The 19,954-nt window shown below is 40.9% G+C and overlaps 1 protein-coding gene across 1 annotated transcript in view; it reads left to right on the forward strand.

The window, feature by feature from the left end:
* LOC122807260 (plexin-A1-like) overlaps positions 1 to 19,954 on the forward strand; it is a 2,134,283-nt gene that overhangs the window by 766,599 nt on the left and 1,347,730 nt on the right. The gene's annotated exons all lie outside the window — the stretch shown is intronic.

Raw genomic sequence — 19,954 nt, forward strand, 5'->3', positions numbered from 1 at the left:
CACGAGGGACAGTGTTCTAGGTAACTTTTTTAACACTGGTGCAGAATTGTGCAGACATCATTTGCATGGCTTTGCATATCCAAACCATGATGAAAATGGTATTTAGATCAGCGGGAAAACTTACTCCTGAATAGACTCCTTTTAGCCTTCTTCACGGTTTAGTTGGAGGGGCGGGCACTCTTTGTTTCTTGTCTTGTTGATTAAACAAGGGTAATGTAGTTGAAATTGAAGTGAGGCTGACTTGCCTTTATGATTTGCATTAGTGGGCCTTGGTCACGCTTCTGAGGATAATAGTTTGTGTAACTTGCATTCAAAATTTCTTGTTAATTACTTCTGTTGCATTACTTTGTGAATAAAATACTGAAAATGTACCTGGCTTGCTCAGAAGGTAATGACCTGGAACACACCAAACATCATTTTGGCCTGTGGAAAGTCTGTCTTGAAAGTAAAAAAAAGACTGCGGTCTCTGAATGTACTCTAAAGACATTACTGAATTCAAAAGTTTGAAATGAATGTATTGATTTAATTTATATGCTAATGAGGTAAGTGAACTGATCCTTTTCAAAATAAACAGCAACAGTAAATGCACATGTAGTTAGAGTAGCTGATTCAACCATCATGGTTTAGGGTGTGGGAGGAAACCAGAGCACCTACAGAAAATACACACCCACACACAAACATGCAGAACCATCACACAAAACTGGCCTTAAAAAATGATCTGATGCCCTATATAAAGGGCACCATGCACAGTCCCACTGGTCACCCACATTCTGGCTTACCCATATCGTCCAGATTACTTTCTCCCATTTCTCATAGTTAAGTTATTCTTCAGTTTTTTTCTCCTTATTCAACACATTATAATTAAGCAAGACTGCAGTCTTACTGTGGAAGAAATATCTGCATTAAGTCAGAGTTCTGGGGACCGCAAGAACTCCATAAGCCATGGAGGGGGGTCTTGATGCTCTGAGGTAAACTTTACAATTCTTAAGAATTCTTTTAAATAACTATTTCATTCAGTAATGGCCTGAACAACAATTATGAATAAGGAAACAGTTTTACTCTTCTGCCTTGATCTTTCCTGGATCATTTCAGTATACTCTTTAAGTTGCCAAGGCTACAACTAATAGTAATGCTAATAACGCCAGAGAAAATAACCGGATTAAGCTGGGAGAAGCCATGGGGTTATAGATGGTCTGATGTGCATTTTACAGCTTTTTTCCACAGGTTTGATCCAATGATGACCTCTCGAAAGTCATTAATAAGGAAAGAAATTCAGTCTTTTTTTTAATTCATTGAAGAAATAATTTCTATCCAAGGCTTGAAGTTTAAAGCTGACAAAATAGCAGTTTACAATAAACTGAAGACAAATGTTGGAGAGGATACATAAGTCATTGTTTGGAAATAGTATCTGTTTCCCACTCCCAAAAAAAGTGAGCCACTTTCTGTGTGTCCCCCTCAGGTGTTGGATCGGGGTGCAAATTAAGGCACGAATAGCTACAGCCATGTATTTCAAGTTGCTGTTCCTATGTATGTATAGCATGCCTGCTCAACTCTACCACCATGTGTATACCCCTCTGATGTCACACTGTGCTGAAACTGGAAAAAAAAGCAAATGGAACATTTTGCAAACTGTTGCTGTTGGACATATAAGCAGCAATGCTGTTTTACCCCCCCCCCCCCAAAAGATACCTACGTATGCATCTAATTGATTGTGAGGAAAGTGAAAAAAATTGTGATCAAATTTCCAGTTTGTTACTTTTAGACAGTACACTGCTCCTATGCAAGCTTTATTGACTGTCTGTGCACATCTGATGTTTGTGAGGAAATGGCAGCACTGTCGTAGCAATGTACCAGATGTTGTGATCAGTGTACACCTCCGAGGTTTGAGGGAAATTAAGGAACTAATTTCATTTTTCCTAAGCCCACACACTAGCTACAGTGACCTTCTGTGTACATCTTTAGCAGGGCTCATTTTAGACTAGGTGAAGTTTTAAAGCAGAGGGGATTATTAAGCCTGTGTCTAAGTACAGGTATGTAGCTTTTGGATGTGGGACTGCCAGACTATTGGAAGCTGTCAGAATCTGGATGTTCTGTGGTGCATTTTATACTTTTTTGAGTGATGACGGTCAAAGTTGAGAAATTGAAAGAGGGTCAGTTACTTTCATCCAGTCTACCACCATCAGGCAGTTATAGCCACATCTGTGTACAGTTTGGTTTATGCTAGGCTAATAACCACCAGGGTCTTTACAAGCTTAGCCATGCAACAAAATCCAGTTTTGTCCCAGAGTTCCTTGGATGCCTATATGGAAGGGTTTGTTAGTATGGAGGCAGCTAAGGGGTTTGTTTGTGTGTGGTTAAATGAGGATTAATTTACTTACTGTCAGCTTCTGTCCATAAGAGACATAGAGGTATGTCAGGGCTGAATTTGTAGTTTCCCATCCAGTGATCAAGGTTTTGTTTTAACAGGGTCAGACATGAACTCTGCTTCACTTAGACGGGGAGCTTATTCCATCTTGCGGGGATACTTTGAGACACTTTTCAGTCCTTCCAGCAGGTTCTACTTATGTTGCAGATAAAGTTTAGGCTTTGGATCTAGTGTTTTGGTGTTTATATTGCAGATGTGCAAGAGATCCATCAGGGCAGGATCTGACGATGCCTTCATGCTTGGCATAGATTGGTTCTCAGTAACCTGTAGGAGACTGAATACAGAGATAGCACCATAAGGTGATCTGTGTAAGGCAGGGTATTCATACCCTGGATTTTCCTGGTAAGGAACCTTTGAGGGCATTTCAGCTGTTTGACTGGCTAGGTACATTGCCAAGGGGGTATTGTACTCAGTGATGGGTCTGATGAGGGCTGGGTAGAATGCCACTACTGGGTGGCATAGAATGATTTTCTTACCATCTTGGTATATGTTGGTCAAATGCCAGATTACTGTCTACATATGTTTCCATATCCCTAACTATTAGGGTAACTCTTAGGGGTGTTTTATAGATAATATAATTAGCTTGGGTGGACATTTTTACAAAGGACACTGTATAAAATACATTTGTGTTGAGTTTTAATCCTTGAATTTTGCCCCAGTCATTTCTTTGTCTTAGACCCTCTTGCAGAACATTGGTGGTGTTGGGGGGGGAATCTGTGATAGCTCCCAATTAAAAGTCATCTGCAGACTTGGTGAGCCAGAGGCCTTAGGCATTAATCTTGACTTCATAGCAGTAGATGCCAAATGGTTGTGTGCCCAAAACACAGCCCTGGAGTATTCTGTTGCTGACCGGTCTCTTGGTGGAGTTGGTCTCACCGATCCTAACTTCTTGGGTCCTATCTGTCAGACAGCTGGCAATCTAGTGAGTTGTGCAGGAACTTATGCCTAGTTCTGAGAGTTTGTCAACAATACCTGAGTGGGTTATTGTATCAAACACCTTGGCCAGGTCAAGGTAGGCTGTATGCACCATTTTCCCCTCATCCATAGCCAAGGTGACCCTCTGGAAGAAGTCTACCAGGTTAAGTAGGCAAGACCTTCCTTTAACAAAGCCAAACTGGGATGGGTCCAATGTCTTTAAGTTGCCAATGCCCTTGTTAGTCATGTCCATGATGATTTGTTCCATGGCTTTGCATGTTAGACTTGTCAGACTAATGAGTCTGTAGTTCTTGTGGTCATTTGATGGTCCACCCTTATGAAGAGGGATGACCATTGTAGCCCTTCATTCACCTGGCACATAGCCTATTCTGAGGCTGTAGTTGGAGTGCCTCAGGTGTTCCTGCTAGGCCATGTTTTAGGCTATTTAAGAGGTGACCAGGAATATTGTTGGGCCTATTGAAGCAGCGTTTTTGGCCTTGGTGAACACCTTTAGGGCCTTCTCCCTGTTAATAGTTAAGATATGCTAAAAAAAGATTTCACAGGGGTAGTGTGGGAGAGCAGGGGTGCAGTTGGAGCTAAATTGATCAGCCAGTAGATTTGCTTTTTCACTGTGGTCAGTGACTGTAGTGCCGTTTTGTCACCAGTTCTGCACATGTTTGAGTATTACGTTGAGATTCCTGACATACAGTGGATATAAGAAGTTTACACACCCCTATTAAAATGCCAGGTTTTGGTGATATAAAAACATGAGACCACTGTGAAGATTGGGGAAAGATGGACGAAGGCTGCCAGCCTAGTCAAATAGAATTTGATACATAATTCTATCATTTGTAGAAATAAATGTAAAATACAGGCTTGTGTTTTTAAATGAAAGAAAACACTGTAAAATGTGAACTTCAGCATTGTTGCAACATTGCCAACTGCTGTAAGGAAAACCAAGCCAAGCATTTAAAATGTTCTTTGAAGTTACAATTATCTAAAAAGTGGTGCCGAAGCGGCTGGCTGAACACATTCTTTCTATTGTCTTAACTTAAGGAATAATTGTTAGAGTATACATGTGAAATGTCTTTTATTGTTGTAGTTTCCTGAGCAGGTGTTAGCTTGCTAAATAATGCAGTTTGTTTGCCTGGGAACTTCAGATTAAGTGTCAAAATGATGTAATTTGGGAGGACCTTAGCAGAGCTGTTTGTTAGTGTTTTAAAAACTATTGTTCAGTGAGAGACTGGAAGCATTTTGTCTTGGACCATCAACCCCAGCACTGCTTATGCTCTTTATGTATGTAAGTAGGATTGTAGCACTGTGTTTTCTCTCAAGAATAGCTAAAGATTAGAAAGTTTGATTAAATGTTTTCCTTTGACATCAGACCTGTCCTACTGTATTGTTTTAAGTTTCTGTGTGATCTCTGAACTCTTAGATATCTCTGTGGTGTAGTAGTATTGTCTTGTGTTTTGATTATTTATTATTAAATATTTTAAAAACCTTTACCTGTGGCTGGTTTGTGTAGAGATGATAGGCTCTAGAGTATGTTGCATATTTTTAGAGTTCATTATAATAGGCTACTCTAATAAGCCTTAGACTGAATAGTCACATTACCAATTGGATAATAATATTGCACAGTAATGATTGGACACCCTTTCAAGGGCCTTTGGGTAGCTGATAATTGTTGGCTGGTGGTGGCAGAAATTACTACTGTATAGTCTGGTTAAAGGGGCGCACAGCTAGAGAATCGGTGTCAGCCTTCCCCAGGAGTGTCTGTGAAGTTGCATAAATACTTTGTGTAGTGTGTCAGCTACTTGGGCAGGGACATGAAGCATTGGTTGGACAGAGAGGGTACTGGAGGTTAGCTTGCTAGCTAGGCTGAGATCTGGACCCTGTAGCTGTGCCAGTGGGGAGTCTTATTGGGGACCTGGAGAGCAAGGGAGCAACCAGCCCCAGACTGACTGTGATCTCTGTGTGCACTTAAGGGAAATTGTACTTTTCTGTGTGTATTAGTTATACTTTCCTATTCTATGAGACGCCCTCCCTGGTGTTAGTGGTGTGAGGATTGAGGCTCCTTGATTGCTGGGCCAGGGCACGGTCATCACAACCACAATAAATCATTTAAACATTTTTCTCACCTTTAATATGACCTGTAACCTGTACAATTCAATTGAAAAACAAATCTGTTAGGGGAAAAAATATAAAAAATAAAAAATATACAATACGCTGGTTGCATAAGTGTGCGCACACTTAAACTAATACTTTGTTGTGTGTGCACACCCTTAAACTAATACTTTGTTGAAGCACCTTTTGATTTAATTACAATATTCAGTCTTCTTGGGTACACACCTGCCATCAATTAGAGAATCTGATTAAGCCAAAATAAATTTCAGGTGTCCTAAATTTCAGGTGTCCTAGTAGGATTTTCCTGACATTTACTCAGTTGCCTGCTACAGCAAAAAACATGGTTCGCAGAGAGCTTACAAAGCATCAAAAGGATCTAATTGATAAAAGGTATGTCAGGAGAAAGGTACAAAAACATTTCCACAGAATTGGATGTACCATGGAACACAGTGAAGATGGTCATCAAGAAGTGGAGAAAATATGGGACAACAGTGACGTTGCAAAGAACTGGACATCCTTCCAAAATTGATGAAAAGACAAGAAGAAAACTGGTCAGGGATGCTTCCAAGAGTCCTAGAGCTACACTGAAGGAGCTGTGTACTACATGTTGACAACAATAATCTCTCGTATTCTCCATATGTCTGGACTATGGGGTAGGGTTGCAAGACGGAAGCCTTTCCTTATATAGAAAAACATCCAGGCCTGGCTAAAATTTTCAAAACAATACATCAAGTCTGCCAAAAGCATGTGGGAAAATGTGTTAGGGTCTGATGAGACCAAAGTTGAACATTTTGGCCAGAATTCCAAAAGGTACGTTTGGCACAAAAACAACACTTCACATCACCAAAAGAACACCATCCCCACGGTGAAGCATGGTAGTGGCAGTATCATGCTTTGATGTTGGTTTTCTTTAGCTGGAACTGGGGCTTTAGTCAAGGTGGAGGGAGTTATGAGTAGCTCCAAATACCAGTCACCTTTGGCCCAAAACTTTCAGGTATCTGCTAGAAAGCTGAAGATGAAGAGAAATTTCACCTTTCAACATGACAGTGACCCCAAGCATACATCCAGATCAACAAAAGAATGGCTTCACTAGAAGAAAGTTAAAGTTTTGGAATGGCCCAACCAGAGCCCAGACCTAAATCCAATAGAAAATCTGTGTGGTGACCTGAAGAGGGCTGTGCACAAGAGATTCCCTCGATATCTGACAGATTTAGAATGCTTTTGCAAGGAAGAGTGGGCAAATATTGCCAAGTCAAGATGTGCCATGCTGATAGGTTCCTACCCAAGAAGACGAAATGCTGTAATTAAATCAAAAGGTGCTTCAACAAAGTATTAGTTTAAGGGTGTGCACTCATAACAAAGTATTAGTTTAAGGGTGTGCGCACACAACAAAGTATTAGTTTAAGGGTGTGCACATTTATGCAACCAGTGTATTGTACATTTTTTATATTTTATATTATTTAGAAGACTAAATGCTGTAATTAAATCAAAGGGTGCTTCAACAAAGTATTAGTTTAAGGGTGTGCACACACAACAAAGTATTAGTTTAAGGGTGTGCACACACAACAAAATATTAGTTTAAGGGTGTGCGCACTTATGCAACCAGTGTATCGTACGTTTTTTATATTTTTTTCCCCTAACAGATTTGTCAATTTTTCAGTTGAATTGTACAGGTTATAGGTCACATTAAAGGTTGAAAAAGTTTTGAAATGATTTATTGTGGTGTAATTTTTTATATCACAAAAACCTGGCATTTTAACAGGGGTGTGTAAACTTTTTATATCCACTGTAGCTTAAGGCCTTATGATTTTACTTAGCCTGGGAGGTTGTCCTGACCTCATAATTGACCTTGCTGAACTTTATTAGACCTCTTAGTTTCTTATTTAGTTGAATCACAGTTCTAGAGTGTATGAGAACTGCTCTTTCTGATTAGTTCATGACTGCTCCCTGTAATACTAATGCTCCAAAATGCTTTACCCCATGCATGGGGTCCCCTCAAATTATTTGTGGTATGGTTCCAGTTGTTCTCATTAGGGGTAATGTATAATTATTGACCATGGGATGGGTAAGGCCAATCTGTAACCAAATGGGATAGGTTATTTTAAGCACAAAAAAGGAAGAGTGGCTAGGCTTAAAATGTCCCTCAAGGGCTGCTAGCCTAGCACTTGCCTATGAACCTGTATGTCTGCTTATAATAAAATGACTGTAAAATGTACTTAACATTTGCTACACACACACACACACACACACACACACACACACACACACACACACACACACACACACTTTAAATTATTTTAAGTTACTTCACATAAATCCTTATTTGTCCTGCAAGCACAGAATAAGGAACAAACAGCAGACATCTTATTTTCCAAGATGCACAGTCCTAGCAATTAGACCTACTTGATCTGTGCATATCAGATTTTTAATGAAGTAATCCATCCCACTTCGCAAAAAGGTACCCTAGTTGTGCAAAGCCAAACAGTGGCTGTTTAAACTGAGAAAATGGCAAGAGTCTGTTGCTTTCAACCCAAACAGCCCCCACCCCCCAAACAATTGCCAAACAAAGTATTCCACCTTGCTTCATACAAAACACACTGCCAGAATAATAAGAAAGTAACAGCAGTTAGTCATTTTCCTTTGCAGACAGTCCTGGCAATTATTGCTACTTTATATGTGCATATATCAGATGACCAGAAAAGCTGCCCACCATACCACTCAACTCTGCTTTTCAATCATATTTTTGTTTTGACCATTGTAAAAGTTTTGATTTTCTGGAAATTATCATTGGTAATGTGTCATACATAGGAGTTCAATTTATTGTTCAGAAAATGTGTGTCAGTGCAGAAAAATTAGTTCTATTAAGTAAATTAATGTTTAAAATTTGTCCCCAATTTTGGTCTGTTGGTCCACACATGCCTCATTATTGTTGGCTTTCTTCAAAATTTTCAGCTGCAAGCTGCCCAAAATATCTGTTTAATTACTGGCAGCATCTTAAAAAAAAATTATATCACCACTGGTGGAATCTTCGGCTTCTCTCCACTTCAACATGCTTACACCATTCGCAGTTCACTTTACATATGAATGTTGTGAGCTTTCTGCTTTGTCATTCCCATGACACAGAAACTTCACAGCCTCTAAGTAAGTGTGTAGTGACTTGAATGGTCAAATGCAGCCCCCCCCCCAGGAAGCATGCAGAGGATGGATTTATATATATTTTCTCCCAGAATGTTTGCCTCCTGTGTAGTCATACAGTAGTAACAGCATACAGTTTGCCCAGCACTAACTAGATAGCAAAAAGTGAGGCTGCTTTTGAGTACTTCAGTGTGGAACTGGCACTGTACTATCATAGAAACAAATGCTGGCATTTTTAACCTGGATATGGATCCATGTAATTCAGACTGTTCATTCATCTCAGTCAGTGTTCCTACCTTTGCAAAAAAAAGTTCATCTTTTTAGCAGCTTGGTCATTTTTGGCAGTCGCACATCAGCTGCGCTCCTTTTTATTTATATATAGTTTGTTATGCTAATGCTAGAGCAAAGAGATGCAGCAGAATTGAATCCATTTCAAATACTAAGTAAAATATGGTGCAGCTTGGTACAGTTTGCATTCACCTGCTGTGTGTCAGGAGGAAGAGTTGTGGCATTCTACCATCCGCACTGACGTGCTACTCTCTCCAGCCACCAGAAACTGATCTCTTTTGCTTTGCGTCTTTCGGCTTTTTCCCGGTTACAGTTTGTAAACCCCTCACAAGAAAGGTAATGTGAAGCCACATTGTGAGACTTTGTTTATAAAGAGCTCATTCCTGCTTTATTGCATTTGAGGATTTCTCAGCTCACTAATCAGTATGACAGATGAATGCCTCACCGGACCTTAATTTCTAAATTGCTACTTTCTGTCTGGAAGTTCTGTCCCATATTAGCGATAGCACATTAGCATTACCCCTTCATTCTTTCTACCATCTGAGTCCATTAGCTGATACTGGGATATCTGTGAGTGAGTGGTGTGTTTTCAACTGCAACTGCTATACTGAACTTTGTTACTTAATAGTTTTTAAGGTCATAGATTTCAAACTTTGGTATGAATCTCACAGCCCTACTTGCATTTCCCTGAGCAAACTCCTGAAAATTTCTAGGATTTTTTCAGGTTGCAGCCGAAAGCAGGCTTGTGCTTAAATTCCTAACCATGTGTGTCCCCCATCAGCACCGCACGTACACACACACACACACACACACACACACACACACACACACACACACACACACACACACACACACACACACACACACACGACTATAGAGTTCACCCACCGCTGAAAAAGATATTCAGGCATTATGTTGTCGGATGTCCATCAGTTCTTTGCCAAAGCCTGCCAGTCAGCTTAGCCAAGAAGTTAATAATAGGCAGAGAACCAAAAGGTATATGGAATTAAAAAAACTACACGTAGTTAAGTAATGGGAAAGGTCTGAGTTTTGAAAAATATTTAAGATATTCTTGAGCATTTTAAATGAAATTTCGCAAGTAAATATACAAGAGGACTGTAGTGAGTTGTTTAATTGAAACCATTGAGATTTTTTCAGATTGATGGGACAAATGATGTTTTGCATAGATTTTGATCTGTCTAGGCAGAAAACTGGAAAAGTTCAAAAGTACTTTTCTTAATCCTTGTACCTTTTGTATGAAACCACAAAGTTGCACTTTGCAAGATAAATGGCAAATTACATTTTGAAGTTTTGCATCTTTCAGTCTAGCTAGATCACAGGCCTGGGTACTGCAGTGTATTTAATGTTTCCTCGTAAAATAGTCACGTATGTGTCTGATAGTAGCAGTTAGTATGGTCTTCTAGGGTTGTGTTGCATGTTGCATTACTGTAAAATTCTGTTAGCTGGCTTCCATTATGATGAAGGATGAAACTTGCTCTTATGTTGCTCCTGCGCCATGCTGAGGTAGATCTTTCAGCTTTCATATCTTGTGTCTTTTGCATGTCTGGTGCTACTTTTAAAGCTTTCCAGGATCTTCACCTGGTAGGAGCCAGGTGACCACTGTCATGTACCAGACTTTCCAAAACACTGTTATCAAGGTGAGGATGAAAAAATGTTCAGGGTTATTAGTGTCACATGAGTATTTCAGGTATTTTAACAAATACCTAAGTTATGTACCAGAGTGTTGTATTTAAGATGTCTCAAAGCTTTCTGATGCTCAAATGCCAGGATATAGATGCATATTTTTGCAAAAAAAAAATTTCCCCCATTAGGATTTTTAATTCAGAAAATTTGCCCCAGTGCTGAAGAGCCAAGATGTCCATCTGTGCCACCAGAGACAAAGTGTGGGAACAAGCTTGGACCCACTAGCAGGATTGGCCAGTGGAAAATAGGATGAAATGACCATCTCTCCTATTTTTGTGGGGTGTGCTGCCTGTTTGTTAGAGTTCATTGAACTAACAGGCTAACAGATGAGTTAGGAGAGTGGAATGACCTCTACTGTGTGGTGGGTGCCCACATCAGCACACGGATATTGAATATCACTCCTCTTGAGGTAGAGATGTTGACTGCCCACTGGTGTATGACGGCTTCTGCCACCCCCTGACTGATGCACCTTATTGGGGTCTTCACTCCCCAGCTTTTAAGAATTATACTGTAATGCCAGTTTCTGAAGGACTCTGGGACCCAGTTGTCAAGGGAATGCATTAATTGCTGCAAAAGGAGCTGTAGTAGTACACAAAAAGGGTAGGCAGGTTAGGATAATCCAGAAGGCCAGCAGTGTGACATGCAGAATGGCGAGTTAAGGGGGGAGGGGGGACTTTTAATTCAGATGCTGTCTTTTTCTGTAAATTTTACACTTATACCACATTATAGAAGTCTCTTTATTATTTTAAGCTGGACTGTTCAGTAGAATTTTGTAGCTAAGGTTGATTTAAAGGATGAGTGTTACAATGACAAATGCGTCAAATCACTCATTTGCCCAGTTTCTTTATAGTGTGCAATGCTTTCAAATTCAAGCATCCCTCAAACCAGCATAATTCTAGCTGATTTAAGCTACTGCACTATATTCCCAGCTGCATTGACTAAATTTCTTTTTGATGTAGACAAAAATAGCTAATGTGTGCTGTTCCTCATACAGCCCTCGTGGTCATTTTGAACGAGATCCTTATCAGGTGATCTTAGTGGTCAGCGGCTTTTGAGTACTTTGCTAAGACAAAGTGCTTTGCTGTATTAACTCTGGTGGTTTTAGTTTTGTAATTTCGGTAACATCTTGTACTTCTAAGATCACATCTGAAAGTCCATTTCTAGACCAGTACATTCACCAAGTTATAATGTGTTAAATCGATAAAAAAGAAAAATACTGGAATACAGAAGTGACGTAATACCTTTCATTGGACCAAACTAGGTTTTTCAGCTACTTAAGTTTTCGGGATAGCAGGGGCACTTGGGCCAGGAGTCCTAGTTAGGTAAATAGTGAAACACGTTTTTCCCCCCTTACTCTTCTTAGCTTATTCAAAATTTATTTCAAGAATAAACTTTCTCTTAGGTAAGTAGTTTTGGTTGAGTGGGTGTAGTGGGGAGAAATGTATAAAACGTCTTATGCAGTACATGTATAATAAGATTCAAACAGTGTTGATGTGGATTTGAGAGCTGTCATAAACAGGTGGGGGTAGCTAGCTTGCTTTGTGGATACTGTAGTAAGTAGGATAAATGTTCCTTGCATACAGGATAGTTTATCACTGTATACTCTTCCTGTGTTTCCTTGTTACATTTCATTGCCTTTCCTCCTCTGAAAGATTAGGGACTGATATGTAAGAGTTTTGATAAGTTTTCATCTGCATTTCTTTATGCAGTCAGTCTAAACCAGCATTCTGTGACTGTTCAGAACTAGGATATATTGGACAACACCACTGTTCTTATGAGGCTGCTGGGTGTGCAGAAGCAAGTGTGGGGGGGGGGGGGTGTAATGTCCTCCACTTTTTCCTGCCTTATTTGTATGTTATGCACACAGTACTTTTCTGTAAAGAGTCTTTTTTTTTTAGACACTGGGCTATGGACTGAAAAAGGGTTAGGTAATCAAGGGGGTTGCAGTCTTTTTGCTTGTGCTCTGATATCAAAACAGAGTAGTTTTCTGTTTTGCAGCCCCTCTACCTCCCACTAAGTTGTTAATAGACACTAAAAAATGTGTGGTTTGGATGTCTTTCGCCATCAATTATATTCCAACCTTAAGGAGGTTGTACTGCATTGCAGATTGTTAGGCCTTAATGCACTAAATAATGTCAGTTGTATGATATGTTTAAGTGAACTGTAGCAAGAAAATAGTTTATAGTCTGAAGTGATCAGTTTTAGGGGAGGAAGATGGCTGTATGTTAGAACTGCATTTGGCGTTTCGTTTGATAGTCTTTGCGATGATTTTTCTGGTACCTCCCTTATTGCTGGTGAAGACAAAGAAATCGGCATGTTTTTAAATGCACATTATTTCCCTCTATGGCTGTAACCCCCAAAGGAAATCTTGGCAGTGAATCTTCCGATTACATATCGAGAATCATACATACCCTTCATCATCGAGTTAGAAGGTTGTAATATAACTCACTCAAGGGCTTATGCTGATGTTAATAAGATTGTATAAGGCAAGCAGCTCTGGGACCTGAAGAGTGAGTTACAGCTGAAATAACTCAATTGCTAGCATCTATTTCTTTTTTCATTGTAAGAGTGAATCCTCTGTAGCAGAAACCTTAACGAACAGATTTTTTTTCTTCTTTCCTCCTCAGATTTTTCATACCTCAGTAATCATTTTAAAGGTTTAGGAATGTTGAAAATAAAATATACGTGTCTCTTTCTTAGAGCGTTTTGCACTTAATTTAGTTTCAGTATTATCTGCTTCCTTCACACATTATTTTAGGGGGTACCATGGTACTTTTGTTCTTTTTACATTTGAATCTATCTACTTGCACCTTGCAGTATCCCAGAACCTTTTCTAGATAATTTCATTGACCCTGCTACAAAGTTTGTTTGCTGGGTTACCTGAGAAATGCAGCACAGGGTAGTAGTTACATAGACAGAAACAATACAGAATATATTCTTCCATGGGTGACAAGGTGCAAAGATGTCTTTCTGCAGGTTTCCTTTCAAATGTGTGCGATTCAATCCTGTGAGTTCTGACTTTTTTTTTTGGGGGGGGGGGCTGCAGGTAGGATAAAAACAGCAAATTTGAAGACTTGCAGTTGCACCTTTAATGCATTTCTTGCAGTGGGAAGTTTCACTCCCTGAGGTGGAGTAGCTATACCCCTACAACATAAACTAACCATGAAGCTGCTGTACTTGAGAGTAGAGGAAATATGGCAAGATACAGCAATGTCAAACATTGCCACTGTGAAGTATCACAGACATTTTCTGTTCTGGCATTCTGAGAATCCGTACCTCTCAATTATCCATAATTTTGCTGAATGTCCAGATTTTTGCCTCCCATTTTGGTTTGTTCTAAAAAAAATGTGTTTTTCTGGCAAATCATTGAGGATTGAAGTCACTATAGCAATAACCCACGCCTGGGTGTGGGTAATGCTAAATTTACCCACGGTTGGCGTGGTTTGGTCCCGAGGGCGAAGCCCAAGGGACCAAACAAAGCCAACCGTGGGTAAATTTAGCATTACCCACACCCAGGCGTGTTATTGCTATTATATGACATTATTTAAGAAAAGAAACTGTTACTTTTCTTAAATAATGGCATAGTATAATGCCTGTTTACTGCCCTTCCGCAGCTGTCTGGCATCCGGCAGTTCTGATGTACTGCGCGCCTGCGTACATCAGAGCTGTGCAAACGGAGAAAGCAAGATCTCCGTTGCTTTAGTCTCGCTATGTTAAATGAGTTTAACATAGCGAGACAGTTTAAAATAAGCAACGGACATCTCCGTTGCTTATTTTAACTGTCTCGCTATGTTAAACTCATTTAACATAGCGAGATTAAAAAGCAACGGAGATCTTGCTTTCTCCGCTGCTTTTGACACTGTTCGCTATGTTAAATGGGTTTAACATGCGAGACAGCTTTAAAATAAGCAACGGAGATCTTCGTTGCTTATTTTAAAGCTGTCTCGCCATGTTAAACCCATTTAACATAGCGAACAGTGTTTAAAACGAAGTTATACTAATGGAAAAAAGTCCGGGCGACCGGACCTTTTTCCATTAGTATAACTCGATTTACAACGGGCACGCTGGCCAATCAGCGTGCACGTTTTGAGGGGGTCATGGTATAATAAACAATAACTAACAGCTTTAGACATTATGGCTTTCAGAAAATGCATGCCAATGTAAAGTTCCCTCTGTTTACTTCCTAAGTTTAGAAGAATATTTAAAACTGGTTACTGATTCTGGGCAATTTTGGTTCTGTCCAGAATTCCTGCACTAAAATTTTGAGAGGTACGCAAGGATCACTGCTACGAACCTTGGAATAAGCAACTGTTTGTGTGACACATGATTTTTTTGGGAAAGCGAGGAGTTTATTGAATACTTCTAAAGAATATTTAGAATGGTTAATGACAGTTTTCACGTACAAGTTACTAAAAGTTGGCAGAGTGTACAAGGAATTTTAGAAGGAAGGTCAGAACTGAGTCCGTTTGTGGTACTGCTTGCATTTCAGGTGTCTGAAGTTTTGTGTAAACTTTTGACTGTATTTGAAGTGGTTAAAGGACAAATATTGCCAGAAAATGAGAGAAAGTATACATTTGTATTGTGCTTATTCGTACTCCGTGGTTATATTTGTTTTGGCCATATTTAGAATTTGTACAAAGAATAATGTCACATTTACTTAACTCATAGTGCAGGAAGTCTGAAATAAGCTTAAAATAATATGGAGACAAAGGTCCAGAAATAGGGACAAGCTTTAAATATTGCTTTTATAAACTTAGAATGTTGCTAGAATAGCAGGATTTGTGTTCGTATGCATTTTCTGAAAAATATGAAGTCTGAAACACAAATGTATTACTTATTGATTTCAAACCCACTGATTTGTCAGGAAACCACAAATTTTATGAGGAATTGACCAGAAATAAGAGGTGAAAATCTGGACAGTTGAGAGGTATGAAAAGTATTTAGCAGTTCAGTGTTATAACTTGCTCTACCCCAAAAATGACTTGATGGAGCAGATGTAACGTGATTTTATTTTCTGCCAGTACCACTTCTATAGTGCAATGTTCATCGTGTTACCCTGCTGCAGTCATCACACTTGGGTTATCCTGTCGTCAGGTGGTCCCGCAGTCGGCCGGAATTCCAAAGTCTTGGTCCGGCGTCGGTTGCTGTCGCTTCTTCCCTGACGTCAGTGCGCCAGGGATATAAATAATGCATCTGACGCCATTTTCTTCAGTCTTTCTTGCTGCGTGGTGCCCGAAGCAGAAGCAATTTGCAAGTGCAGGTCGGCCAACTCCTGAGATTTTCAAAGTTGAATTTCAGATCCGAAGTCTTCAATAAATCTAAGTACCCCGTTGGGGAAACCTTTCTTGCCTCAGACCGATGTCAGAAAAAGTTAACAATTGTATTTCTTGTGGGAAGCAAATACCTCATAAGGATTTTCATTCTTACTGCATACCTTGCCTAGGCCCAGACCATGACGTCACTGGTTGTCGTTTTTGTGCTAGGTTTAATAAGCATACTATAAAAAGACGCTTTGATTTCGCACTACACTACTTCGGTAGAAAATTTAACTACACTATGCCGTCGGAGCAACCGACTACCGGCGTGCACAAAAAACGCAAGGACAATGACAGGCAGCCTAGACCCAGGCCAGACTCAGAGGCCTTGGCTGGTCCGGTTCACCGGTCTTCAGTGAGGCTCTGACGCAGCCCCTGACTACCGCAGCTCTGGAACCCGAGACCGCTTCGGAGCTTTTGGCGGAGAGTACGAGGCCGACGCAGCCATTTTGTTTAGCCACTACCGACAACACTGCTGATAAAGATGTCGGTACTACAGAAACACCTTCAGTTTCTGAAGGCGTCTTCAGACCGACGACACTCACCATAAAAACGTATCCTACGACTAAGACTCCTATTAAACCTAAAAAGACTGCATTTCAGTCTCCAGTTCAAGGCCCCATGCCTAAGAAACAGATGCTCAAAATGGCTGAAGATTTGATCTCTTTAATCAGGGGTTCCCAGCCCCCACCCGACAAAAGGCCTAGACAAGAGGAAGATTATGCCTCCTCTGAATAAGGGTCTGTTTCCTCAGGCTCCTCTGAGGACCAAGATTACTCCTTCTCCCCTTATGAAGATTCTGATGCTGAGGATTCTATTCCCTCAGCTTCTCCTCCTGAAGACTACTCCTTTGGGGAAACTTTACACACTATGAGGGAACATTTTCACTGGGAAGGTCAGGATTACTCTGACTCAAAGAAAAGGCTCAGAGAGTTTCTTTTACTCCCCCAGTACAGACCACTTGCCATCCCCCCAGTTTTAGACATTGTGGATGATGTTTACTTAGAATCCAGTTTGAACCCAGATGCTCTGCCTCCTGCTCCAGCCAAACCTGACAGATACTACAGAGTGCCAGGCTCCCACAAATTCCTTTATAAAAGCCCTGTTGCTGATCCAGAGACGATCTCCCAGGGTCCCAAAGGGGCTAAGGCTTATATGGCAAAAAATCATGAACCCTCTGAAAGGGACTCCAGAGCACTAGACAGGTGGGGGAAAAAGGTTTACACCTCAGCCACTCTAGCTATGAGGGCACTAAATTGCCAATTTCACATGCTAAAATATCAGCAATTTCTAATGTCTCAGTTAAAAGAAAAAATGAGCACACTCCCTCAACAGTCTGAATTGAAAGAAATGCAGGATCTGTTACATGCAACTGAACAGGTGGGCAAACATACTTTACAATGTGGTTTTGATTCTTTGGAGGCTTCCTGCAGAGCAGCTGTTACTGGGTCTGTTATACGTAGGCATGCTTGGTTAAAGGAACAAACTCTGCCTGATCATGTTAAAGCAAAGCTTCTAGATGCTCCCTTACAGCAGGATGTTCTTTTTGGAGTTAAAGCAGAAGAAGTCTTGAAGAAAATGGAGGATAAGGCAAAATCTATGCAGACAGTCAAAGATTTTCTACAGGTACAGCCCCCTCGCTTCAGCAGAAATTGGCCAACAAAAAATTGGTCCTTTCCTGCTACTGACAGACCACAGATGGGGAAATAACAGACGTCCAAGAGGCAGAGGGCAACCACAAGCCCAGTACAAACCTCGACAATGGTGCACTGCAACACAGAAGGGAGGAGAAGACAGGTCCCAAACTACCAGGAGGCAAACTCAATGACTTGCACCTCATCTGGCCAAGCAATACTCTCTTGGCAGCCCCCTTGGGAGGAAAATTCGCACTTTTTTCAGACAACTGGCACATTGTCACAAAGGACAAATGGGTCCTAGACATAATTTCACGAGGATACAGATTCCATTTTCACACCTTGACAATGAAAAGAGGAATGCCAAACCTGCCACAAAATCAATGGGCAGAGGCACAAAAACAAATGACAGCTCTCATGGACATGAGAGCCTTTCAACTAGTACCTACTCCAGAGTAAGGCCAAGGATTTTACTCAAGACTCTTTCTAGTTCCCAGAAAGGACAATGCCTGGAGACCAATTCTGGACCTTTCAATTCTAAACACCTTCTTACAAGTACCCAAATTCAAGATGCTAACACTACAGCAGCTTCTTCCCATGTTGGGCAAGAAAGCATGGCTAGTAACGTTGGACCTCAAGGAGGCATACCTGCATGTCCCTATCAGACAGAGTTGCAGAAGATACCTCCGTTTTATTGCAGGTTCAATCCATTACCAATTCTCTGCACTGCCCTTTGGCTTATCTACTGCGCCCAGGGTCTTCACAAAATGCCTGGCACCAGTAATTGCATACTGCAGACAAAGCGGAATTCAAATATACCCATACCTGGACGACTGCCTCATCCAAGCAGAAAGCAAGGACAAACTCTTACAACATCTGGCTTTTGTAAAACATCTTCTAAGTTGTCTGGGGTACACAGTAAACGAAAAGAAATCAAAACTAGTACCCTCACAAACCATGACATTCCTGGGTGCCAGCTTGAATACAACGGCCCAGAAGGCTTATCTGACACCAGACAAACAACTGCAACTGACTCTATATTCCAAAACAATGGCAACAAAGACCCAACTACCTGCAAGAAAAATTCTGCAGGCCTTGGGCTTCATGGCATCTTGCATACTATTAATACCATTTGCAAAGCTGCATATGAGGAAATTACAGTGGTACCTAAAAAGCATATGGTCTCAACACAGCCACAGCTTGGACACAATGATATCTCTCATTCCCTGCCTACAACAGGAGTTTCTATGGTGGTCACATGCATGTCACCTCAACAAGGGTCAGCCTTTCACCTTGCCCCCAGCCAGGCAAACTATGAGAACAGATGCATCGGACTATGCCTGGGGGACACACATGGCAGGACAGTGCATTCAAGGCGTATGGACTACAGATCAAAGGAATCTGTACATCAATCAAAAAGAGATGCTAGCTGTACAGAATGCTCTGACAGCCTTCAAGAATCTGTTACATCCAGGACAACTTACAATAAGGATGGACAACACCACAGTAATGTGGTACATAAACAAACAAGGGGGTACACACTCCTACCCTCTATGCAGGCAAGCAATAACCTTGTGGAACACAGCTCTGGCGTACCAAGTTCAGTTACAAGCTCAATTCCTGCCAGGAAAAAAGAACACATTGGCAGACGACCTCAGCAGAAACATCATGGACCCCCACGAGTGGAAACTGGATCCACAAGTATTTGCAATGATAACTCAAAAATGGGGCCTTCCAGACATAGACCTGTTTGCCAGTCCTCAAAACTATCAACTAACAAAATTTTGTACAAGGACACTTCACCATCAAGCTTGGAAAGTGGACGCACTCTCATTCAGTTGGAAAAACCTGACAGTATATGCCTTCCCTCCATTGCCTCTCCTCACACAGGTGCTTCTGAAAGTCAGAAAGGAGAGACCAAGACTGATACTCATAGCCCCAGACTGGCCACGCCAGCACTGGTACCCACTATTGAGGAATGTGGCCCAGGGCCCACCTTGGATTTTACCACAAATTGCCCATTTGCTCACACAGCAAAACAATCAGATTCTTCACAGCCAGCTCAAAACCTTAAATCTTGCTGCATGGCAAATCACCTAAGCATCCAGCCAGCTCCTCTTTCCCAAGCAGTTATGGATGTTATTCTGGAAGTTAGGAGGCCCAGCACCAGGAAGGCCTATTCGGATAAATGGAAAAGGTTTTGCGCCTGGAACCAAGCTAAAGGCCAAAACACACTTCAGCCTCACATGCCTCAGATTCTACAGTACCTAACTGAGATGTTGCACAAAGTACTTTCTTCTTCTTCCATTAAAAGCCACGCATCAGCTGTTTCAGCCCACTACAACACGGATCTACCCTTATTTTCGCATCCACTTCTAAGGCAGTTCCTCAGAGGGGCAAAAAACATTAGGCCC

This window comes from Protopterus annectens, chromosome 7.part0 (assembly GCF_019279795.1).
Source record: "Protopterus annectens isolate FY-2018-M chromosome 7.part0, PAN1.0, whole genome shotgun sequence".
In the NCBI taxonomy this organism is placed as follows: domain Eukaryota; kingdom Metazoa; phylum Chordata; order Ceratodontiformes; family Protopteridae; genus Protopterus; species Protopterus annectens.